The following is a 27185-nucleotide window of genomic DNA, read 5'->3' as shown; positions in this document are numbered from 1 at the left end:
CCTGTGTCTCTGCCTCTCTCTCTCTCTCTCTCTGTGACTATCATAAATAAATAAATAGAAGTTTAAAAAATATATTATTTGGGATTATTTGTTATTTATTCAAAGACGTTGCATCCCAACATAAACTTCCACATACAAACTTTCTTCCGCTGTGTTCTAATAAATCAGTCCCTGGCCTCTTTAAAATCATGACTCCTTATTTCTTCCATCTTTTCTATGCAGATCAACCCCCTCACCACCACCATTTCATGCCAAAGAAATATGTTGCTCTTCTACATCTTTAAATATTTATTTACATTTTTATAGGGCTGAATCTTTAAAAACATTGTTTTACAGATAGCATACAATTAATGTATGGGTAACCTGGAAGGAAAAGATTCCTGAATCCTTAAGGTATAAATCTTTCCACAGTAAATTGGCAGAGAGAGGAACCTCACCTGGAAGCAGCATTCTATTCTGAGCTTACTCCCAGACTTGTATCAGCCACAATGTCTTTACTTTGTACCATTGTTACATAGTTCATTAGCAGACTTCTTTTTTTTTTTTTTTTCATTAGCAGACTTCTTGAATAGATTCCAAATTGTTTGGAAATCTAGTATAATATCGTGGTGCCCAGTTTAAAACTGAAGAAGAGATACTCAGGAAAATATTACTTCTATACCATTTTATTTGATTTTCATTTTTGAATACTTGAGCCAAGTCAATATTTTGAAAATAAATCCTTAAAGGGTTCTGTTCTGACAGGACAAACTCCAAATTCTTCCAAATGCCTTTCCAAATATACCTGCTGTGTTTGTTTGCTTCTGTTGCTAATGCTTCCACCCTGGGGCATCATTTGCCTTAAACCAGCATGTCTCAGGATCTTTCAGCTCTCCCTGACACTGCTCACCATTTTTTCTCTGCTTAAAATTCTCTTTGACTATTTCTGTCTGAGCCGCTCTTTTTAATACCCAATTAAAATATCACCTCCGCAATACCATTATTTCTTTCTTTCTGTTCCTACAGAATATTTATTACTTCCTTTCTTACCATACAGTATTTTGTATTTACTTCTGATCACATTGTGTAGTGATTGAAAAAATGTATGTCTACCCTGGTAGTAGATTTAATAAATCTGTTAGAAACTGACACTTATTTCTCTTTTTGCCAGAGTCTAGAACAATACTTGACACTTATTTCTCTTTTTGCCAGAGTCTAGAACAATACCTGGCACACAATTATCTCAATAATTATTTGGTGAGTAATGCACACATTAGGGAATTCATTAGCAATGTGAGTCAAATGATTCATTATTTGTATTAATTTGCTAAATTAGAAAAACATGGTAAATACAGAGATTTCCCCACCATACGACTGAAATAGCCTTATTTAGGAAAACAATAAAAAACATTTGAAGCATATGAAATGCCAGGAAGAAATTAACATTGTTTCGACTTTGTGGATTTAAGCATAATAAACACATGTTATGATTTAGCAGCTTAAAACAAGGTGAAAAATTAGTACACAACCATCTGTTCTTATGAGAAACCCTGGAAACTTGTTAGAACTCACTGTCCTCAGATGCTCTAGTATTATTTTTATACTAAAAACTAAGGTCAAGGGCAGTTGATTTCAGTTTACTTGACATCATAGAGACTTTTCAAGCATATCTGTTGGTAGATTCAAAATTGGAATATGGATGAGATTTTGCAACAGTTAATTTAATGAGAGTGTCTGTTTTACCTCACTGAACTTTTCCTCACTCAATACCTCTTTGCCTCTTCCACTCCGTTTCCCATTTCTATGTAGATGAATTTCTTTCTTTCTTTCGCATATGTGCTCAATATGGAAAGAGCAATCATTTTCTTCTGATATAAGTAACAGATAATATATAAGGATGTATATTCATACACACATATATGTTTGTGCACACGCATGTGAATTGCTAAGAATAATATATAATAGCTTCTATTTACTGAGTACTTAATATATGCTAAGTATGTAAAGAGAATATTATATTAAAGGTCATTTATTTTTTGTTGACTTTTTTTTTTTATAAATTAATTTTTATTGGTGTTCAATTTACCAACATACAGAATAACACCCAGTGCTCATCCCGTCAAGTGTACCCCTCAGTGCCCGTCACCCATTCACCCCCACCCCCCACCCTCCTCCCCCTCCACCACCCCTAGTTCATTTCCCAGAGTTAGGAGTCTTTATGTTCTGTCTCCCTTTCTGATATTTCTCACACATTTCTTCTCCCTTCCCTTATATTCCCTTTCGCTATTATTCATATTCCCCAAATGAATGAGAACATACACTGTTTGTCCTTCTCCGGTTACTGTGGCCAAGTTCAAAAAGGGTGTTGCCTGAGTTCTTCTCTGGGATTTTGATGGAATCTTGTCTCACATTTAGATCTTTCATCTATTTTGAGTTTATCTTTGTGTATGGTGCAAGAGAGTGGTCCAGTTTCATTCTTCTGCATGTGGATGTCCAATTTTCCCAGCACCATTTATGGAAGAGACTGTCTTCCAGTGGATCGTCTTTCCTCCTTTATCGTATATTAGTTGAGCATAAAGTTCAGGGTCCACTTCTGGGTTCTCTGTTCTGTTCCATTGATCTATATGTCTGTTTTTGTGCCAGTACCACACTGTCTTGATGAACACAGCTTTGTAGTACAACCTGAAATCTGGCATTGTGATGCCCCCAGATATGGTTTTCTTTCTTTAAAATTCCCCTGGCTGTTTGGGGTCTTTCTGATTCCACACAAATCTTAAAATAATTTGTTCTAAGTCTCTGAAGAAAGTCCATGGTATTTTGATAGGGATTGCATTAAACGTGTAAATTGCCCTGGGTAACATTGACATTTTCACAATATTAATTCTGCCAATCCATGAGCATGGAATATTTTTCCATCTCTTTGTGTCTTCCTCAATTTCTTTCAGAAGTGTTCTGTAGTTTTTAGGGTATATTTTGAGAACCATTTGAATGGTAAATGGTTCTCCAACCTTTTATTTTCAGGTTGTAGGTGTCCTTCTGTCTAAAATGAGTCTCTTGTAGACAGCAAATAGATGGGTCCTGTTTTTTTATCCAGTCTGAAACTCTGCGCCTTTTGATGGGGTCATTAAGCCCATTCACGTTCAGAGTTACTTGAACTTCTTCTTAAAGGGGAATTTTAAGAGTCCCCCTTAAAATTTCTTGCAGAGCTGGTTTGGAGGTCACATATTCTTTCAGTTCCTGCCTGTCTTGGAAGCTCTTTATCTCTCCTTCCATTTTGAATGAGAGCCTTGCTGGATAAAGTATTCTTGGTTGCATGTTCTTCTCATTTAGGACCCTGAATATATCCTGCCAGCCCTTTCTGGCCTGCCAGGTCTCTGTGGAGAGGTCTGCTGTTACCCTAATATTCCTCCCCATGAAAGTCAGGGACTTCTTGTCTCTTGCTGCTTTAAGGATCTTCTCTTTATCTTTGGAATTTGCAAGCTTCACTATTAGATGTCGAGGTGTTGAACGGTTTTTATTGATTTTAGGGGGGGATCTCTCTATTTCCTGGATCTGAATGCCTGTTTCCCTTCCCAGATTGGGAAAGTTTTCAGCTAGGATTTGTTCAAATACATATTCTGGCCCTCTGTCCCTTTCGGCGCCCTCGGGAACCCCAATTAAACGTAGGTTTTTCTTCCTTAGACTGTCATTTATTTGCCTTAATCTGTCTTCATGGTCCCTTAATTGATTGTCTCTTTTTTCCTCAGTTTCCCTCTTTGCCATTAACTTGTCTTCTATGTCACTCACTCGTTCTTCCACCTCGTTAACCCTCGCCGTTAGGACTTCTAGTTTGGATTGCATCTCATTCAGTTGATTTTTAATTTCTGCCTGATTGGATCTAAATTCTGCAGTCATGAAGTCTCGTGAGGCCTTAATGCTTTTTTCTAGAGCCACCAGTAGCTGTATAATGGTGCTTCTGAATTGGCTTTCTGGCATTGAAGTGTAATCCAGATTTTGTAACTCTGTGGGAAAGAGGGCTGTTTCTGATTCTTTCTTTTGAAGTGAGGTTTTCCTTCTAGTCATTTTGCTCAGTGCAGAGTGGCCAAAAACAAGTTGTATTGGAACACGGGGGAGTATCACTGGTCCCTCTAGCTGGTCTTCTGGGGGAGGGGCCTGTTGCGCTGATTTTCAGGTGTTAGCACTTGGGGGAGCTGCTCTGCCCCTGCCTGCTGCAGGGCTCAGCGGGGGTTGTTTACCCCGTGAGGTCCCAGGAGGAACAGCCGCAGTTGCTATGGCAACTCTGGAAGCCTGGATTCAGCCTCCGCAGGAACTACGGGGCTCGGGGCTCTCGGCTCTCCGTCCGCAGGGCCTGGAGGCTCCGGGGCGGGGCCGCTGATCTGCTCAGCTCGGGGCAGGAGCGTCCTTGCTGTCCTGGGCCCTCCCGGCCTCTGCCTGTCCCGGGGGAGGCCGGATCCTGGGCTGTGTCCCGGCGCCCTGTGCTCCGGGGCCTGCGCTGTGGGATTCGCGCTCCCGCCCCGCAGCCCCCTCCGCGGAGCCGCCGCCCGAGCCCCTCCGAGCTGCTCCGGTCGGTCCCGCCGTGCGCGCTGCAGCCCTTAGGGAGCTCGGTGCACTCTCCCGGGGCGCAGGTGTCTGTTAGTGTCCCCGGGAGCCCGAGGGCATCCCCGCCCTCCTGGGTCCTGCTCCACCTCCCTGCGAGCCCCTTTCCGCCCGCCCGGGAAGGTTGGTGCAGCTCCTGCTCCTCCGGGACGGGACGGGGCTCTCCTGTCCTGGGGACACTCGCCCCGGCCTCAGCCCGGCTCCTCGCGGGGCCCCTCCCCCTCGGAGGCCTTTTGTTCCTTTATTTCTTTTTCCCCGTCTTCCTACCTTGATAGAAGCGCGAACTCTTCTCACTGTAGCATTCCAGCTGGTCTCTCTTTACATCTCAGGCCGAATTCGTAAATTTTCAGGATGGTTTGAAGGTTATCTAGGTAATTTGGTGGGGACAGGTGACCTGGGGACCCTGCTCTTCCGCCATCTTGCCCCTCCCCCTATTTTTTGTTGACTTTGAGGGAGGAGCAGGTGTAGGCAGATATGGAAGCTGGAAGTGGAGCTATCTAGACATAGGCATTTGAAATCTTCCTCCTTTCTCTAGTACTGTGAGTGGCTGTTCTAGGAATTGAAGGTGACATTGACATCTAGTGTTTCCTATTGGTAGATGGAAGTAAAAGGAAGTGCACTGGCTGGGTCACTTCTAGTGCTGTGTCATACTTCCCCTGCTCTCAGGAATCTACAGTTTCATCAGAGACTTAGCTGTGCCTACCCTCAAGTGGAAACAAGATAATGTGAGGACTTTGCCAACAACCTGGAAACATTCTGCAGGGCTTTGCAGCAGGGGAGATGCTGAAGAAGGGGCAAACACAAATTTGCAGCGCACGTAAGTGTTACTTATGGTTATTTTATATTGTATCCACCCAGCTAATCCAAAACGACATTTCCCAGAATTCCTTTTTCTATACGGTTCTCGGTTACAATCGACAAAGTACAAATCTATGTGAGATTTGGGAGACATAAGAAAAGCAGCAGCAACTATGATCTGAAGGTTGGTGAAGAGTTCCAGGCACTGGTGAACCTTAACGTCTGTTGTGGCTAACCTGCTGGCCCTATCTGTGAGTCAAACGATTTATTGTTTTTCTAATTTAGCAAATTAATACAAATAATAAATCATTTGACTCCCAAATAGGGCCAGCAGATTAACCACTCCCCTATGTATTCCTTCAGCTTCTTTAGAGTCCTGGGCCAGGCAGGTGTACAGCTCTGTGGAGAAGAGGATCCATCCCTTCTTCGGGTCATTTGCGTCTCGAATTTTAAGATGGTGAGAGACAGATGTGGGGTCTAGTTTCTATACATGGCTTTCATTTTGACCTTTCAGGTACCAGTTTGTCCTCAGACATCTCTTCATGTTCAGACCACTAGAATCTTGACCTACAGTGACTTCGGGCCAACCACCAGAGGCAGAAATAATGGTCTTCTACAGTTTTTTCATTAGCTCCCCAAATTTCATAAGGTCTAATCTCCATGATAAATTACTGATTACAATTATTAATAGTGTTTCTATTTCCCTGATCAAATTTAACTGACAAACTTGGGGAAATGTGAAGACTAGAGAGAGGCAGCTGGGTTGCACATGTATCCAGTAAAAATGTTTGGGGATTCTATGACTCTCTGTAATTAGAAAGAATGATTAATAAATTTATGAATCGTGTTTCTATTATTGTTCCCTTTGAAGGGTAATCATTTATCATCTTAAATAGGACTATATATTATATGGGTAAGTAACGTCCAATAATAAACCAGGGACATATTGCAAATTCAAATGACATTATAGCATAATTCTCAAGTTCAAATTCAGATGTTATAATTTAGATAGTAATCACTCTAAACATTTTAGACCCATAGATGATTAGTGTTCTGGCCTATTCAGTGTTTTTAACACATTCTCTATCTAGTATAGAGAGGCACTGTGTCAGATGCTAAGAACTTAACTGTCGCTAAAAAAGACAAATCTTCTGCCCCTAAGATGTCACTACCTAGAGGTACTGACTCCTCATGACCCTTTAAACTTGCCAGCTTGGCCATCGATCACTATGACTGGCAGCTGAAAGTCGGACTCAGAATGTGACAACCCGTTGAGCTCATTTTCCCAGGCCTCTCTCTGGTTCTCGACTACCAGGATTTCAAATCCTTGCCTCTATTCTCTTGGATTCCAACCCTGCTTCTGCTGCCTCCATCTTTATGGGGAACTTTGATTTTCAGCTTTTTGAATTTCAACTTTTCATTGAGCTTTGCTCCTTCCTTTGCTCCTTCTGACACCTTCTGAAGCCTTTTCCAGTTCTGGCCTAAGGAATCCAAGGGACAGGTCGGTCCCAGCCTCTTCCTGGCTGAGGAAGTGGGATTTAGGTAAGTGAGGAAACAGAGGTGAAATGCAGAATTGTAATGTAATGAAACAAGTGCTATACCATTCATGTATGAAGTGTTACACATTCATAGATGGTGATGTAAACAGTATTGTAAAGTGTGCCCTCCATCAACTTCCTGCCCCTATAGCTACATATCTGTATCTGCACTCTGTTATTCTTTCATTCATCCTACAAATATTTATTATGCAACAACCCCGAGCCACCCACACTTGTTGCTTTCCCTCCATATTGCAGATTACCTCTTCTGCTGTTTCAGGCTACCACCCACGCTTTGCAGAAGCAATATATAGTAGTAATTAAGCAAGTGGAGTCTATCTACCTGGGTTCAAATCTTGACTCACACTGCTCTATGCTTTAGTTTCTTCATCTATAAAATCAGGATAATCGCAACACTTAACCACCTAGGAGTGTTTTTAAGGTTAATGCAAAGAGTGCATCAAAGCCCCATCCCACCCCCCAAAATGGATAGGTAAATACTGTGTGTAGCTTATTATAATTAATGATTTCATCTTTTTATCTGCTCTCAGACCAGTTTTTCATTTTGCCATATTTTCAATCTTTTTTTTTTACTGGTTTCTTCCATATCATGTGGCCTACAAATATATGCTCATGTCTTACATATCATTAAACATCCTAATTCTCAATATCTCTTGAACATCTACCCTGATGATTCTTCTTTTCTTTATAATTAGAATCAGAAATATTGGCATTCACTATTTTTTATTTCCTTTCATCCAATTCACTTTCCAGACTTTCTGCTCATGCTGCTGTCCCTGACTAATAACCCTATTAGTTTCCAAGTCCAAAGATCATGTTGGCTCTCATTTATTGGACTACAAGCATTCCTGAGATGTTTTTCCCTTTGGCTTTGGTAATCTGCTTTTTCGGTTCTTCTTCCACATTTTGAGCCATTTCTTCTCAGTCACTTTTGCAGATTCCTCCCATCCATATAGAATTGGTTTTAGAATTCTGCGTTTTCTAAGGTCTTAGCATATCTTGTATCTTTCCCTTCCATTCTTCAGATCACAGTTGCCTTAGCTCAGATCTTTATTGTATCTTATCTGAATCATTGCAACAGCCTCCAAGTAGGTCATGCCACCACTTAGTTTATTGCCCACACTCCCTCTTTCTTCTACGTTAGTGATCTTTCCAAATTACAAATATAACACATTATACATTTCCCAGGCCAAAGCAGTATGGAGATAAAAATGGCCATAACTTCAATATCAAAATAAATTTCTCCTCCCCCAAACTTGTAATGCAGTCCCATCATAAGAAAAAACCCATAGTATTCCAGTGGAGGGGAATCCTACAATATACTTGGCCAATCCTCCTTAAAACTGTCAAGGTCATTGAAAATAAGGGAAATTTAAAGAACTGTCACAGCCAAGAGAAGCCTAAGGACACATGACAACCTAAATGTAATGTGGTCTCCTGAATGGAATTCTAGAGTAGAAAAAGGACACTAGATAAATACTAAGGATATCTGAATAAACTATAGTTGTTAGTTAATAATCACATATCAATATTGTTTCATTAATTGTAAACAGATGTACCATACTAATGTAAAATGTGAGTAATCAAGGAAACTGCAAAGGGTAAGGATCTGGAAACTCTGTACTATCTGCTCAATTTTTCTGTAAATCTAAACTGTCTTAAAGAATAAAATTTAAAAAAATAAAAAATAAAGAATAAAATTTAATAAAAAGTAGCATTCCTCTTCTTTTTTTTATTCCCCCCCCCCAATGTCCCTATCAAAGAAACTCTAGTTTCCTCAAATTCTTCTCCAGATATGGGAACCAGGGGACCAGTGATGTTTCATGTATGCTCTAGTTTTTTTGTTTTGTTTTGTTTTGTTTTTAGGGTTGTTTTGTTGTTGTCCACTATTTTTCTTCTCTCTTGTTCTAGCTCCTAAAAGAAGAGAATAATGCCTTCTGGAAGATCTGGAGTCCTTACCAGGGCACTGACGCCAGTGCTGGTGTCTAATATTTAAGATGCCAATGTCCTTGCAAAGCAGCCAGTACCTTTCTTCCTGCCAAATCTACTGACTACACTGCTGTTGATTTGATGGTATTGTTTTGGGATCTGAGTCTCATGGGAAACTTGTGAAATAGTCCTTTTAGATTTTCTGCTTGTGACTGCAGTTTTTTTCTTTTTTGGGGCTCAGTCATCAATCCATAGAGGCTGGAATGAAGGATAATCTGAGCGGCAGATACTGCACTGCTACAATTAGAACTCCTTCTCTTCTCTTACTGACTCGAAGAGTCCTAGGAACCCTTGCTTCTTACAGATTGACTTATTTCCCAGGATATTTCTAGACTAGTCATGCAATCAGATTACTGAGGGCCCAGGCCACTAGCCCTTAAAACCTTCCCAGACATGTCTGAATCAGAGGGTGAAAACAGCACAGGTTCAGGTTACATAAATATGATCCTGTTGTTGTGTTATTTAGAAATTTTTAATGACTTCTTTTTGCCTCTTAACATGGCCTTACAAGGTATTTGCATATCCTGCTTCAGTGCATCTTTCCAGGCCCAGCCAGAGACAGACCATGCTCCGACTTTCTAGTTCAGCCATACTAAGTTATTTTAAGCACCCACATTTCATGGATTTGTCAGACTTCTCATGTCTCCATGCTTTACCGTGATGTTCAATTAGGTTAGCCAGCCATGCCTCACCACCACCCCGAAGTATCATACTATCTTGGGATATTTTTATCACTGCTATACTCCTTTATATGAGATATCTATTGTTGTTTAACAAATTACCCTGAAAACCAGTGCCTTAAGATGATAAACATTTATTGAATCACATTTTCTGAGGGTCAGAAGAAATCCAGGCATGGCTTAACAGGATCCTTTATTTAAGTGTCTTTTACAAGGTTACACTCGACATGTGAATCAAAGCAGAGGCCTCATATGAAGGTTCAGCTGTGAGACAGTCCACTTCAGACCTCACTGACATTGCTGTTGGTAGGTTCAGTTTCATATAGGCTGATATCCTGAGGGTCTCCATTCCTCATTGACCATTGACCGTAGTCCTCCCTCAGTACTCACTTCGTAGTGTACCTCACAACATGCTAGCTGGTTACCATCAAAGTGAGGAAGACAGCAGTACAGCACGAGCAAGAGAGAAACTAAAGTCTTCGCAATCTAAATGCACAGGATTACTTTACTCCTATTACTTAAAATTGATAGGTTGCATCACTTTTGGTATATTCTATTTGTTATGCTCAGCCCACTCTCAGATGGAGGGGATTATACAAGAACATAAACACCAGGGTGCTGGGATCATTGAGGGTGTTCTACGGTTGCCCTGTGGAGGGCAATAAACCCCCACTCATAATCGGTTCACATGTTAAGACAGATGACACCACACATGCATCAAGACGGTTTATAAATATTTATTACTCACCTAATGGGTCTTTCTGAAGAAAGTAGGGCAGGTACAAAAACCAGCCCGGAAAGTCTTGAGAGAAGAGAGAAGGCAGTGGCTTTGGTTTTTATATTGTGGTGGAAAGTGGGACTTTAGTGAGGGTTCCCACAGGAATGGATTTAGGGCGGTTTGAACTTTTCCATGAGCATTAACTGGTAGAGCCAAGGCTTCTTATATTCTTACCTTGATATAGAGCAAAAGGGAAAGGGGAAGTTGGGGCATGAAACCTGTCAGGGGTTGAATATCAAAGATGAAGTTGGAGTTATTCTCCTTAACACAGGGGGCTATTTTAGAGGCAGTCTACTATACCTTTCGTAATATAATTGCTTATTTACCTGTTTATCTTTTATTAGGTAAAGAATGTATTTTATCTTCACGTTTTTTAGTACCTAGTCCAGTGCCTGACATGTGGTCACTCAATAAATGTTGGTCGAATGAATACCTGAATGAGTGAATAGACTCTTCCTACTTCTTCGATCATTATTTATTCTCTGTTGCGGATCTAGTGTTCTTTCAAGATTCAGCTCAAAGATGATTTCCCCTCTGGTGCCTTTGTTGATCCATTTCCTCTCCTCTCTGCTAGAATTGATCACTCTGTTATTTGTGCTCCACTGCACTGGATCCTGGTTTCTGTCATAGAACTCACAAAAGTAGCATTTATTTCTTTACAGGATTGTAGTCTTTACTAGTCTGCTCACTGAGGGGAAGAACTTGTCTTGTTATAAACGTTTGTACCCTCAGTGTCTAGTATGATATATCACACACAGATGTTTATTAATGCCTCACAGAGGATTCAATCAACTCCACTATGGAAAAAGGAGTAAGAGAAAGCTAAATATAGGAGGGGTGTTTAATTTGGATCCTGGAGACTACATAAAAGCTTGACAGGAGAGGAGGATACAGGAGTGAGGAGGCTTTGGAGACAGAATATTCTAGATACAAGAAGTCGCATCACAAAAACATCATGGTGCATTCATTCAAGTAAAAGTAAGATTCGGCTGGTTGGAGATGAGGCTAAAAAATCAGGTTCACATCCAGCTTGTAAAGCTTTGTAGGCTAGTAACTGAAGAATTTTTAAAAACTTGGATGCTGTTGTTAATGTAAGTAAATGTATTCTAGGGAAACAATTCAGATGGCAGAGCTGAATGGACTTGTGTAGGGAGTGAACTGGAATCAAGCAGGGATGGGAAAGGGGTGGTTTCACTGGGACAACATGAACTCTATCTGGAAGAAATCAGAATATAGAGAGAAAGTAAGCATTAGCATTCTGAACTCTGCTGAGAGGGATCCAGAGCTCTGAGATTTGGGAGGTATGGAAACCTGAGAAAATTCCACTGGAGGGGTTGTGGGGATATGTGGACAATAGAGATAAAGATAGTGGATGAATCAATCAAAGAAATAATTATCAGTTATCGTAATAATTAATTAGTTGCTATCCCTGCTAAGGATGTTAGCCCACTTGGCAGTTTGGGACACATATATTTTAGTATAAGACTAATGAAAGAAAAAAAAGAAAAGAGAAAATCTATCATATCTAAAGCATCACAATGGATACAGAAAACAGCTTTTCTTATCTTTTTGGGACTAACTTTGTAGAAGTATTTTATTTCCCCAATGCTACTTTATTTTTCTTCTAAAAGTATTATGGGAAATTTCTCATGTGGTCTATTAAAACTATTTTCTAACATGGAATTCATAGCTGATGTTTTGCATTCAAAGAAGAACGTTGCAGTTGTTACAGGCTAGACTATATCTGTGGGTAATTATGAGACAGAGAAAGAAACATATTTCAAAGTCTTTGGTGTGCCAAGCTCAAGTTGGAATCTGAAGGCATTCTGGTTAGAATCCATACTCCTATACCCAGTAATGGTCACCCTTGGCTAGTGAGGCAGAAAATAGGCCATGGGACAGAGAGATGTCCATTAACTCTACTTTAAAATTTCTATAGTCCTTCTAGAGAGCAGCCTAGGAATTTTGCATGGAATTTGTTTTCCAAGGATTTTTAGAATTTGAGAGGTGGCAGTAATCTCAGATTTCACCAACCATTTTCAGGGGACTGCTCACATAGCAGTCGTGATTTTACTATTGGATGATTCATAAAAATGCAAAGTAGCAAAATGCATTTTTGAATTTAATAAGTCTCTAAATGAACTTCTATTTTACTAACAGCAATAGTATCTGCACACATTTGAAGATTTTAATATTACCTCTATTTGTATGATAGTTGTATTTATTCAGTTATACATTTGATTTATCTGACCCTTTTTAGCAACTTCATGGCCCTGAAGGGGGTTTTGACCCATAGGCTAGAAACTGATTTGGTTCAGCTTCCTTATTTTACCAATGAGGGAACAAATGATTTGGAACAGGTCATGTGCATGAACAGGTCATGTGCATAACCATGAATTGTTCAAGGTTACACAGAGTTCTAAGGGTAGAGGAGATCCTAGATCTTCTGACCTTTAGACCAATTAATACAATCCCAAAATAGCCAAAAGCATTAGACCCGCTAATACAAAATTAAATGATAATCCTCATGCTGAATGGGGTGATGTATGAATGGTACGCTTCAGAAGGCACTCTCAGATTTTGAACTTTCTGGCATTTTGGCATATCAGGCCTGATAGTGCAGCTGACAGTTAAGAATCATTTTCCTGGTAGTCATTATTTGAAGCCAACGATACAGAGAGCTTTGACTCCGTGTATGCTAGATTCTCTTTGTGAAACTACACGCCCAGTCTCTTTCACATTAGTTTTTTTTTTCTTTTTTCTTGGAGAGTCAGAAAGATGGAAGAGGGAAAATAAAAGCCAGAAAAGTGTGGCATGCAGGAAGAGGAACTAAGGAAGGGTCAGAAGGGTAGACGTTTGCGATGCTGAACCCGTGTGTGGATGGCTGTGTTCCACGGATCCAGCTGAAAGAGTGTATTTGAAGTGGCATAATAATTAGGCTCAAAACTTTACCCTCAGTGTGCCCTTCAAAGAAAAAGTTTGGGTTGAACCTTGGGGCAATTCATTTCAATGATTTTTAGACCTCTATAGAATACAGCTGCAGATGAGAAATCTGAAGAGAACTAGTTTTTTTTTTTCCCCTTTGAGAGCTAATGCCACGTATTTTCTGATTAATCAGAGTGTTGGTGAAAGCAACCTCCTTTACATTTCCTATCAGTTACATATTGTGATTAAATAATTACTTTCAAAACCATGGAATAAAATGATAATTAGGCCTTTTTGTCTGAAGTTACATGTTTCTTAAAACTTTATTATTATAAAATATAATATCTGTAGACAGACATTTTAAGGTGTCATGCATAGATTCTAAATTTGGCATGTTGTTTGTTTCAAATAATGAAAGCCAGAAAAAAGTCATGTTGCGGAATTAAAATCTAGATAGTTATCACCCTTTTCATTAAATATATCAAATATTTTTCTTTCTTTGATTTGTGGGTGAGTTTTACAATGAATGTGAGTTTGATTCAGATGAAATAAAAGTTCAGATGCTATTCTTTTAGAACAAAGTTAACATATAATCTTGTATATAACAGACACTCTGTATTGTCAATGGAAAAGACCTTAAATATTTTTAAGGGAGATGGATTTAAACAAACAGCCATTTGCTGACACTTAAGATAAGCACTTTAGAAGTATGTGGGAGAGTGTAATGTTATGTTCTGGCATGAAGCCAGAATGTTTTATTTTCTTACCAACATTTTATTTTCCTGAACTCTAAAAGAAGTGACAGGTTATTTTGTCTGTAATGGTGGTTATTTTCAACTTCAAAAACCTTTCTGTGATCTTAAAACCTTATAATTTGTTCACAGTTACAAGTTAATACAGGCACTGAGCAGCATCTGTATGTAATTTTAGCTGAGAGATATGGTGGGAACTTTTAGGCCTTCCAAACTTATTTTATTAGACATGCATTGTCTAGAACAAGTCTGCTGCAAGCATGGTACCTACCAAGTTAGCATAACTCCAACCCGTTGTTGGACTTGTGGGGTATCCCCCATCAGTCTTGTTCTCTGTTATATGGAGAACTGGCAAGGAAGCGAGGAAGGAAGGAAATACTTGTACACAAGCTTGGTATACCAGGCTCTGTAGTAGTGCTTTCTCATGTTATATCACTTGAGTCTGAAGGAAAAAATCACCTCTCCTTTGACGCTACGCCCTTTTAGTTATTCCTTTGCTGGGTGTTGCCATCCTATTTCCCTTCCCTTGCTGGCTAGCCCACTCCAGCTTTTCTCCTCCTCCTCCTCCTCCTCCTCCTCCTCCTCCTCCTCCTCCTCCTCCCTCCTCCTCCTCCTCCTCCTCCTCCTCCTCCTCCTCCTCTGCATCCTCCTCCTCCTCCTCCCCGTTTCAGGAATTTCCCTGCAGCATGACTGTGGCTTTCTAGAGATGTGGGATTTCATACAAACTAGTCTGAGGAGAATAAAAATAAGTATGTGGGCAGGGCTCCTCCTCAGAACTCTTCAAATCACACAGAGACTAGGACCGCCTTCATGTAGGAAACAAACCCTATGGACAAGTACTGTTAAAGTGAGGAGCAGGAAATTAAAAAACAAAAACAGCAACAACAAAGGAAGAGTGTCTTTGAAAAGTCGATTTAATTCAGTTTTTTTGTTGATGCCTCGATTATTTTTAAAAATGTGTGGAGCTAGAAGGCATCAAACTTTGCAAGGAAGTTGAAGTTGGAGAGAGTCTCTCATTTATGTGATTTTAGCATAACTGTGGGGCGATGCCAATTCAAAGATTATGAGTTCGAGAGAAATGATGGGAATTTTATGCATTTTCCAAAACTATCTACCCTATTATATCCAGTCTTTATATTTGTAATCGTGCCTAACTGTGGAAAAAAAATAAAACAATAAAAGCAAGCCTTACCTGGTACATTATTACACAAATGGATTAAGTACAACTTTAGATGGAGTTTCTTCTTTGTAAAAATCTAAAGGTGTGTCTTTTGCTGAAAAATAAAACCAGGGACACTGTTTGTTATTTTCCATGCAAGGTTCTTGTCGACTGGCAATGGGGACAGAGACTGGGGTGCTTTGTGGTGGCAGCAGAAGGCTGGCAGTGAAAAATATATAACAATGCCTCTGTTATCTGTTTCCAATTCTTGCAGCATAGAGCTGGAATCCAGAAAATTTGCCGTCTTGAATAATTCAACTTTCAAATCTGTTGGTGTTTCATGACAATTTTGATTTGCTTTTCTTTAACATTTTATAGTTTGCTTCATTTTCAACCATAGGTTCCCCCCCCCGCCTTAAGTTCTTTGATTTTAAGAATCAGTGTGGTGATCTCCTTTAGAAATACTAAACAAGACCATCTAGTTAGAAACAGGATATACAAAGGAAGATATAGGAGAAAACTAAGAAACAACTTCTAAAATAAGGAGAAGTCAGCCTGAATTTTACAAAGCTTTATGATTTTAAAATGACTCTCTCACCCCCATTCTAATGTTCTAGGGGAGCTTTAGCACGCACTTCTTGCCCGGAATCTCCTTCGCAGATAACAAGCTTGGCATGCTTTAAATATTTATGGGGGACTCCGGAGTGTTACAGAAAACAATGCAGCTCCTAGCACATGGACTATGAAGCTAGAGTCTTCATTAGTGTCACACATGGTGACAGAGTTGAAATAAACAGTCTAAAATAGGCAAGCCTGGTGAGGCCGGATCAGCTAAATGATGATAAACATTCACATGTGTCTTTCCAATATGTACTCTATTATGTATGTTTGTGTTTTCTTTTGATTTATGAAAATAATTTTTGTTGAAACAGCACGAAAATGTTAATAAAGAAAATCTAAACTGAAAAATTGTAATCACTACCTTTCTTATGAAACATTTGTTTTTTTCCTCTGCTTCTGTCATTCTCTCTCTCTCTCTCACACGCTCATGCACACACACGTGCACACAGAACCCCAGCGTGCCTCCTTCCAACTGGCTTTCTCCATGCGACAACAGTGAACATGACTGGTGGCAGCAGCTCTAAGGTTCTCAGCATGAGAGCTTCATGACTCCAAGACAAGACAGGCTCACTCTCTTCTGCTTCCATATATGACACTTCTATGGAATAATGCTGATTAACCAGGTTTGAGTCTTGTGCCAATCCTTTACACAGTCCCTGTTGCTAAAACAATGGGACCCTTTGAATGGTTGAGCCTGGTTCACGTGCCTGTGACTGGCGGCTTCGCTGATGTCAAAAAGTTTAAGCAGGGGAGGACCAAGTTTTACAAAAGATGACATTGCTTTTACTAGAATAAGGGGAAAGAGGCATGTTTGACTGAGGAAGATCTGGACAGCTATTATATGAAAAAGTTTGAAAAAATAATGAGGAATATGGTGAGAATTGCCAGACCTGCTGTTTTGCAAGAACTGGTAATGAGATACTCTACAGAGGACAGTGTGTTTATTATTTATTCAACGGATATTTATTAAGTGTCTGTAACCCTTGACATGCAGTTTCTCCTGCGCTGGGATATAGGGGCGTGATAAGTAGCCAAAACTGAAATCCAAACCCCTCTTTCTCTGGTGAAGGGACTTACACGTGCTGCTTGTGACTTTTGGAGTGTTCTGCTGCAGCCACAGGATGTTGTTTCTATAGTTTCTAACTAATTCTGTGATTCATCCATGGCCACTGCTCAGGCTGGCATGTCATAACATCACAGACACGGCTACCCTTTAACACAGAGGATTTAACTTCCTCTGTGTCTGCGCACACACTGATCCCACACACTTCATTGTTTGGCCCCTCACCTCCCTTCTGAACTGAAGGTGGACCCAATGTTTTTCTTTTTTCTTCCTCTCTCTGTCTCTCTAAAAAGAGAGAAAGTGGGGAGGGGGTGCAGAGGGAGAGGGAGAGAGAGAATCCTCTATGCCCAGTGCCGAGCCTCACACAGGGCTTGATCTTATCACCCTAAGATCATGACCTGAATCAAAGGCAAGAGTTAGACACTTAACCAACTGAGCCATGCAGGCACCCCACAGACAGTCTTTTTCTGCTGGGTCTTCTACCTCCATCAGACAAGTTTCTTAGGCACGGGGTTAGGTAAGCAGCTCTTAGGCTGGAATCTGGCTTAATTCAATGGCATTTACTTGGTCCACTAGAACTTATGCATCCAGGTTCTGCAAAATTCTGGAAATGCAAGCTGCACTTCCATGACTGCCCTCTTCTCTCTGCTCATTTAGCAGACAAAGGCAACTGCATCCATGCACCACCTCCAGACTACTCCAGGCAAGAGTCATAGAGTCTGCACCCCAAACTCCAGGAATTCATTAGATTCCCCAAGGGACTCTCATACATCATTGTTGTATTAGCCTAGGATGAGCCACGGAGTTTATGCAGCGAAGGAAGCATCTCATTGGGGAATGAGATGCCAGTTGATTTTTCCCTATGACTGTGCCACCCAAGTAGTGTGTGTAAAGATTTCTCTTTGCTTTCTATCACTAGGCAATCATCCTACAAATTGCCCTAGAAGGAATGCCTCTCGAGTAAATCTCTAGCCTTATCTTCCATAGACTGTTCCAGGTGATGGCTTCTGGAATAGTTGGAAAACCTATCCTTTAGATCGTATCCATTGACCTCAGATCTGGGGCCTCAGCTGAAATTCAAAAAAAAGCCTGGAGAAGCCCTATTTAACATTCTCTTATGATTATAAATGTGAGTATAAATGAAAAGGTTCTCAGTAGGAGTGTGGACTGTGGAGCTAGAGGGTCAAGACCCACATACAGTCTGCCATTTCCTAAATGTATGACAGGAACCCTCTGTACTTCACATTCCCCAACCAGAAAATGTGAATACTAATTGTATCCATTTTCGGTGGTACGATTCCGTGCGTTTTAAATGAATTAATAAATTAGATGGGCCTAGGTTATTGCCTTATTATAGTAATATTTAGCTACTATCATGTTCCTATTTTGAGTATTCTCCCAAAAGCTTCTGATAGTGGCCTTTGCTTCTTGCTCGCCTTACATTACAGTGTTGGGAGAATAGGGAGGGGGTACTAATTCAAAATTTTTCTCAAGTATCTGAGTTTAAAATATATTCTCTATGTAATCAATGAATGAAAATAGAGTCATCTCAGTTTGGTCAGGAGCACTGAGATGGAAAATGCATCCGGTCAGTTAACCAAGGGTGAATTTTGGTCACTAAAGTCAGTGGATTGGAGTTGAGGTAAGTTTCAAACACTAGCAATTAATGTGTCAGGGCTTATGGTTTTCAAGAATGGGTAAGAGGTTATTGGGCTGGGAATGAAGATGTCTGAGTTCCATTTATGGTTTGAGAATTAACAAGGTATATGAATACTCATTTATTCCCTGCGCCTCAGTTTCCACATTTGACAAATGAAGGCATTTCACTGGATGGACTGACATCATGGGAAGAAGTGTGGGTTCTGGTGACAGAGAGAGATGGATCTATATGAGCTCTGCCTCTTACCAGATCTGTTAGTTAATCCATGTCTTCAAAAAAAAAAACAAAACATGTCTTCAAGAATCATTCCCTCATGTGCGAACAGAGGATGCTAGTAGTACCTGCCCCTAATTCGGGGGTGTTGTGAGGATTAGAACATTCATCTAAGTGCTGATCCCAGATCATGGCACATAATAAGCATCTCAGAATGTTATCGTTAATAGTGAATAGCTACGATCATTTCTTGTTTTATGATTAAGTCCATGGAACATCAATAAGACCGTGAAATTTCTACTTGTGCTCACTGCATTTCCTGAGATCAGCCCCCGGTTATTTGGCTACTACCTCCTTCTAAGGCTTACCTGATACATTAATTAGCTACAACAAGCTCCTTTGAGTAGGGGTAACTTGGGTCTCTTTTAAATATATTCCTGTGAAAAAGTAACAAATTGAAAGTACCCGTATGTCTTTCCACATGCAATTTGCCTGTAATTTTCAATACATATTTACTAAAATGTACTAAGTCTGTTGCATGCTTGGCCCTGTTAGGTCCTTGGGACAGAATGTAAAAAGATATGATCACTGCCCTTCAGTAGGCTGACAGTGATATTACCTAGAAATATGAGAAATCTTGGTCCTCTTGCAAGATTCAGTATTCACGTATTTAAATTGATCTTAAAGCCTAAAACAAGCTATGCAATTTCCATTAAGTAGTACAATCTCAGGAATCTTTAGAAATATCATTTTATTTTTCTCAATATCTTTTCTATTGGGGTTCTGTTGAAAAAAAATGGCCTAAACAAGAATCTGGTGCCACTTTGAACTTCTCCAACCTTAGGTGGCTTCTCAATATTTCCAGGCCATCTTTTAACTTTTGCCTCCATATCTCTCCGTATCTCCCCCTGTGTCAGGACTAAAAGACCTTTCAAACCTTCTCAATTTACCCCAAGCCTCTTGCCCCCTGTCCTGCCCTTCCTTTATAGAAGGTAACTTTGTTATGTACATCACAGGGAAAACAGGTGTCTAAGAGTGGAATTCCTTCAATTTCCTGCCTCCGCCCTGATATATTTATTGAATTATAACCCATCTTTTTACCATCTCTTTCTTCCCAAAACCCATCCACCCACCACTTCCCAGGATCCCATCCTTGCCCTCTCTTTCTCCTCTCAGTCCTGATTACCTGCTCTCTACTGGCTTCATCCCACTGGGTTTTATTTTTATTTTTTATTTGTTTTCCCACTGGGTTTTAAAGAGCCTCAAGACACTCTGGCCTTTAAAAAGTTTAGAAAACACAAGCACTTCTTCAACCACATCTCTCTCAGAGACTATTCTCTCTTCATAATGACGTGGCTTGAAAATACATCTAAGTTCACTGTCTGCACCTCCTCAGCCTTTGTATCACTTTCATCTACTCCAGTTTCACACCAATGGCTCCAACAAGGTCCTTTTTGTGAAATCCAATAGATATTTATCACTCATTTTATTTGCTACTCCCCCCACTTCTTAGTTGATTACTCCTGTTCTGCAAATACTTTGGCTCCCATTTCAACATTCTGTCCTGATTCTTTAAGACAGTAACTTAAAATGAACTACCCTAAATCTTGTTTCCAATCCCAGTTGTAATAAACTAATCCCACAGAAGAAGACATATCTCTATCCTTGTTCCTATATTTGAAAAATGAATATGGAGGCAGGCAGAGGGGGGAGAGGGAGAGAGAGAGGGAGAGATTGATTCAGAGAATAAATGTCCCCATTATGCATCAAGAGATGATTCTGAGGCCAAGTTTTAAGAGAAGTGGCTGGTGGATATCTGTGGTTATATGGAGGTTAGGGATGACTCTGGAAAAAAGTCTCAGTATTGTATTAAGTCAAAATAGATATACAATGAAACACGGGATTTAAATAAGTTTATACTTGGAGTTTTGTAATAATAATTACAGAATCATGTCTACCAGTTCTCACTGATTGGCCATAGATGTGGTTTCCATGGTGGTTTCACACATAGCTCAGTCTCCCCGCTCTGCTCCTCCTACCTTCATTGTAACTTACATTAAATGAGACAAAGAGCAAATAAGAATTATTAATAAATATTTCAATGCTATAGGTTCTGATAAAGATCCTGTAAAATCACTGTCAAAATAGATAATTAGGAGTATCTGGATGGCTCAGTCAGTTAAATGTCCGACTCTTAATTTCAGCTAGGTCATGATCTCAGGGTTGTGAGACTGAGCCCCACATCAGGCAAGGAGTCTGCTTAAGGTTCTCTCTCTCTCTTCCCCTCTTCCCCTCCCCCACTCTCACCTGTGTTCTCTGTCTCTAAATAATTATAATTTATTATTAATTACTTATTATATTAATTATTAATTAATTATAATTAATAATATATAATTAGCCTACCATTTCTTATTTTTATATATTTATTCAAGGAAATGAGTATCTAGGTATTTTCAAAGTTCCAAGTCTGTATGGTACAAGCTTAGTGTGCTTGTTAAAATTTTTGTTTCCTTCTAAAAGAATGGAGAAAAGATGATAATATATTGTTTGCATTTCAGCAATGCTTCTAATTTGGATACAACAACTTTTGTGTATTCACAGCCTCATCTCATAGGGAAGAGAAACTTAGAGTAACACTTATGTGTATTTCTCTAAAACCTCAAGAGTGAAGAAAGATTGTGTTAGGCATTCCTTAATTTTTGAGAGTTAGCTTAATTAGCTATGTCAGGCTGAAAATCATTTTATCTTTTAATCATATACATTGAATAATTTTGGTCAAGCGGATTATGTGATAGATATATAGATAATAGTTGATGCTCATAGTTTCAAAAAAGAATGTGTAATAATTAATTCAACAAAACTACATTTAGTTTTACCATGCTCTGTGACAAGGACCATTGCTTTTTCCAAAAATAGATTGTAAATTTCTTTTAGAATTTCTCTTACAGTTATTAGCAAAAATGTTTAAGATCCTCACTGGAGGCCTTGAGGTATTTTAGGTTTTGAATACTCACTACTCAATTGGAAGCAAGTATGCAAATTGGGCAATGGGTTAAAAAACATGAGGTAGGGCATCCCGGGTGGCTCAGGGGTTTAGCACTGCCTTTGGCCCAGGGTGTGACCCTGGAGACCCGGAACTGAGTCCCACATCAGGCTCCCTGCCTGGAGCCTGCTTCTCCCTCTGCCTGTGTCTCTGCCTCTCTTTCTCTCTGTATCTCTCATGAATAAATAAATAAAATCTTTTTAAAAAATACGGTAGTAAAATAGATAATGTGACTTACTTACACGGCTCATAATTGGGCTCTGAAATGTTCACTTTTCCAACCACTTTCCTGCACTTTTAGATAAAATTAGGAAAAAGCAAACAATAGGAAAACAGTGTAGAATTATGCTTCCTTGGGCAGCCCCGGTGGCGCATCGGTTTAGCCCTGCCTGCAGCCCAGGGCGTGATCCTGAAGACCCTGGATCGAGTCCCACGTCAGCCTCTCTGCATGGAGCCTGCTTCTCCCTCTGCCTGTGTCTCTGCCTCTCATTCTCTCTCTGTGTCTCTAAGAATAAATAAATAAAATCTAAAAAAAAAAAAAAGGAAGAGTTTAAAAAAAAAGAATTATGCTTCCTTTATAAGGTGTTTTTCTTTCTTTAGTTTTCTGTAAAAAGTACACACCTCGACATGAAATATAGTTTTGGTCTCAGTTTGCTTGTGTGCATGTATGAAGTCATGAAGACATTGTGTTTCTGCTAAGAGTTCATTTCAGTTTTTATCAACCTTAATACTTAAGGAATTCTTTCTATATTTGTGTGCAGTGTAAAAGGATGGAACTAAAAAAGTCAGTATGCATAAATTTTGTTTCTATAGAACATCTCAAAATAAACCGTGCAGTGCATACTTTTCTCTCTATCCTATTTATGTAACTTGGTTGACTAAGTGTAATCCATCTGAGCTTTATTGACCTCCTTTGGATGCCAAAATAATTATGTCAGCTTTCGACTTCCACCTTATCTTGTTTCATTAAAGAATAGGGAATTCCTTCAAGTTCCTGTCTTATATCCCAAAGTGCAATATCCATTTTTGCTACTTTCCCTCTATAATAAAGATCCCCTATTCATGTTGACCTTCTTCAGCCCCACTATCTCTTCCATTCTCTGGTGTATCTTGGGTATTTTATACTTTATCTCAAATTATAAAATCACAGATAAATAAAATGTTACATTTGTAAATAGTTACAGAAGTTATCCAGTTCAGCCTTTGCGGTTCATAAGTAAGATAACACACTGAGACCTCAAGACTAAGAGACCTGACATATTTGTTCTTTGATGTGACAACATCCTTGAGCATCATTCAAAATACTCTTTAGTTTTAGAAAATAGATTATAAAATTTCTCAAAAAATGTGGAAATATATATTGAAATGAAAAAGCCTGAATGAATTTTTGCTTGGTGTCATATTCTCCTGAGTGCAGACATTTACTTGGCTCTTTGCAAACACCACTAGTCTTATATTTAAACCACTCAATCATCATCATGCTAGTCTGATGGGTTTCCAGGCATCTCCCCAGCTAGAACAGAGCTGTATTATTAGCCCCTCCCATCACTTCCAGAGTTTTGTAATTTAAGCTGGAGCTTGGAGAGAGCACTCCTTTCTTCTTTAGACCTTGGAATGATGCCACCTTTTCCCTCATTGACTTGCTAAAGGTTCCTTGCCTTATTTTCTACTCATATTGGTGGCATTCCACTTTATTTGGCAGTCATTCATGTCATGGAGGTAAATTTTAAGACTGGTTCCTGTGCTCTCTGATTTACCTTTTTAAATTTTCTGGCAAAAATTCTACTAATTAAACGCCACAGTATCTATTTTCAATTTAGCACCTTCTTAAAAGAAAGTAATTTTTGTTTTTCCTAAGTAGAGTATATCTTTTCCTTAGCATAGAATTAAAAAAAATAGTGGTAGTAAGTCTCTTGAACTTTTTTTATCCCTAAAAGATTTCTAGAATTTTCATTCACAAAATGAAATGCAAAATATATTCCTTATTAAATACTGTGTCTAGAAGGAAGAATTTTGTTAATATGGATTTAGACCATAAACTATCAAGAACTTGTTTTCAAGAGTATTTGACCAAAAGACCGATTTTCAGAATCAAGACACATTAGTTTATTCCAATATAAAGACCTTTTAAGCACATACAAATTGTGTCAGTATTTAGAAAAACTTACTTCCTTTTAAAGCAGTCCTTCCAATCATATTTCATTTTCATGGAATATTAACATCTGGATAGAAAGTCAGCTGATGTATTCAATGAAAATCCAATGTGTCAGAAAATACTTCTATCAAGATATCCTACAATATAGGATTTGTAGGATATCAAATATCCTACAGGTTATGGACTATCACATGCAGTACAATATAAAAGTTCAAGAATTTGCAAATGTAAAATAATGATTATATTCATCAGAATTCTAACATTCTCCTGAGTGAATTTAGCACTACATAGTTTAAAAGAAAACTGATAAATCCCTCAAAATCAAGAAAGATTTATTAAATTTCCTTACTTATTAAATTTCCTTTCCTTCCTTCCCTCCTTTCTTTCCTTCCTTCCTTCCTTCCTTCCTTCCTTCCTTCCTTCCTTCCTTCCTTTTCTAACTTATGAGCTATCATGTAGTTAGCAATATATTTTAATTAAATACAAATACATTCTTTGGATGAAAATATATATCTATTTCCTTTTTATTTTTCTTTTTTAAAATATTTTATTTATTTTTTTATTCATGAGAGACACACACAGAGAGAGAGAGGCAGAGACACAGGCAGAGGGAGAAACAGGCTCCACACAGGGATCCCATGGTGGGACTTGATCCTGGATCTCCAGGATCATACCCTAGGCCAAAGGCAGCGCTAAACCATCGAGCCACTTGGGCTGCCCTTTATTTTTCTTTTTATTATTTTGTAAAGATTTATCTATGTATTTGAGAGAAAGAAAGACAGAGTGCCAGCAGGGGAAGGGAAGTGAGAGAGGGAGAGAATCTCAAGCAGACCTCCCCACCCCCACCCAGCACACAGCCTGATGTGGGGCTTGACCTCCGGACCTTGAGATCATGACCTGAGCTGAAATAGTCGCTTAACCAACTAAGCCACCCAGGTGTCCCTTTCCTTTTTTATTTTTAAAAGAAAAATTCAATATGTGGTTATGTGACAGAAAATATCTGTGGAAGATATTTATTGTTGTCAGGATTTTCCTGGTATTTTAGGCTCATGAGATTCTATAGGTTCTGGTTATTGGATTAAATTGTGTTGGGGGTGGCGTGGGGGGGAACATTAAATATTTACTTCAAAAGATTATTTTAATATTTAATTACCTGAAATTCTCTTTAAGTTGTTCTATGTATATTTTCTCTATAGTAAATTATTTTAGTTAAAAATGTTTCATATAAAAATAAATGTTTCATATAACATTATACACATACACACAGAAATATGGTACATAGCATTATGATATGAAAATATACATCAAAAGACTGCAGATATATGAACGTTCACAAACCAAACCTATCTGTGCAACTAGAACCCAGATCAAAAAAACAGAATTTTACCAGCATCTTAAAAGTCCATTCATCTTTATTCCAATCTCTATTCTCTCTACCCCAAGGGTTGGGCACTATCTTGACTTCTATTAGCATTAAATAGTTTTGCCTGCTTTTGTATATTGCATAGAGATTGAATCATGCAGTATGTCCTTTCTTGGGGATGGGGTAGGGGATCTGGGTCTTTCTATAAACAATATTTTTATGAGATTAATTTATGTTGTTGCATGTAGTTGTTAAGATTATACTTTCTCATTCCTTTTAAAATACTATTGTGTACATATAGCACAATTCGTTGACCTATTGTACTATTCGTTGGCTCTTGGGTGGTGTTTAGTTTTCCTTGTTTTTTTTTTTTTTAAAGATTTTATCCACCTATTCATGATAGACACACACACACACACACACAGAGAGGCAGAGACACAGGCAGAGGGAGAAGCAGGCTCCATGCAGGGAGCCCAATGGGGGGGACTCCATCCCAGGTCTCCAGGATCACGCGCTGAGCCAAAGGCAGGCGCTAAACCACTGAACCACCCAGGGATCCCCTAGTTTTTGACTATTACAGAAATAGTGCTTCCTTGAACATTCTTGTACCTCTCTTTCTCCAAACTTATGGATGCATTTCTCGTTGGGATATACTCAGGAGTTATACAGTATTTGTTTATATTCAGCAGTTTCCAAAGTGATTATAGCAATTTGTTTCTCAGACATCCCCACCAGCAGTGTCTGAAAGCTCCAGTTGCACCAAGTCCTTGTCACCGTTTGATATTTTTTTTTAAATTTTTTTAATTTATTTATTTATGATAGTCAGAGAGAGAGAGAGACAGAGGCAGAGACACAGGCAGAGGGATAAGCAGGCTCCATGCACCGGGAGCCCGATATGGGATTCGATCCGGGGTTTCCAGGATCGCGCCCTGAGCCAAAGGCAGGCGCCAAACCGCTGCGCCACCCAGGGATCCCCACCATTTGATATTTTATTTTTGTTTTCTTTTCTATCTTTAAATGCATTGATTTTGCCAGTGTGTAGTAGTGTCTCCTTGCGTCTTTTATTTGCATTTCCTTGATGACTAATGTTGAGCATATTTTCCTATGTTGGCTATTTTGGTATTTTCCTTTATCACATGTATTTTGAAGTTTTTTGACTATTTTTCTGTTTGGTCATCTGTCATTCAAAGGTGTTCTGGATACAATTTTTTTCTCAGATAAATGTATTGCACATAATATTCCTCACACTTCCTACTCTCTTAATCGTGTCTTGAGAAGTTCTTAATTTTACCATAATTCTGAGATGATTCTTACCTATATATATTTAGAAACTAGTCCTTTGTCATATATATGACTTGCAAAAAATTTCTTCCACATTTTAATTTCTTCTAATAAATAATATCTTTTGATGAACATAAGTTCCTGATCTTACTTCAATCCAGTTTATCATTTTTGGTTGACATGTATTCTTCTAAAGAAAGTCTTGTCTACTCCAACGTCATAAATATGTTATCCTATTTTCTTCAAAAACTCAATTGCTTTATCTTTCACATTTAGATCTGCAGTCCATCCGGAATTGATTTTTAGGTATGTTGTAAGGGAGGCAATCATATTTTAATTATTATTACTTAAGGCATATGTGCTCATTGTAGAGAAACATGGAGAATAGACATTAGCTATGGTCTACCAAGGATAGATACAATCACTGTGGTGCATCTTTCCACACACAGCTTTTGTTACTATTTATTAATTTCATTACTTTATGGTACTATTATAAAATTTACTATTAATGTTTTTATTCCTCTCAGTTATATAAACTGAGAATAAGTTGTCTAGTTCTTTTTATTAGAGA

The 27185-nt window shown here is 38.9% G+C and overlaps 1 long non-coding RNA gene across 1 annotated transcript in view; it reads left to right on the top strand.

The window, feature by feature from the left end:
* Window positions 1-5966, top strand: part of LOC129505618 (uncharacterized) — a 78046-nt gene extending 72080 nt beyond the window's left edge. Inside the window, exons 3-4 of the long non-coding RNA XR_008663570.1 lie at window positions 5174-5392; window positions 5888-5966. This is a non-coding gene — a long non-coding RNA (uncharacterized LOC129505618). The remainder of the gene's footprint in view (window positions 1-5173; window positions 5393-5887) is intronic.
* The last annotated feature ends 21219 nt before the right edge of the window (window positions 5967-27185 follow it).

The sequence above is a fragment of the Nyctereutes procyonoides genome, unplaced genomic scaffold, assembly GCF_905146905.1.
Source record: "Nyctereutes procyonoides isolate TBG_1078 unplaced genomic scaffold, NYPRO_anot_genome, whole genome shotgun sequence".
Lineage (NCBI taxonomy): Eukaryota > Metazoa > Chordata > Mammalia > Carnivora > Canidae > Nyctereutes > Nyctereutes procyonoides.
The sequence above is the reverse complement of the archived record's forward strand: the minus strand, read 5'-3'. Positions and strand labels throughout refer to the sequence as shown.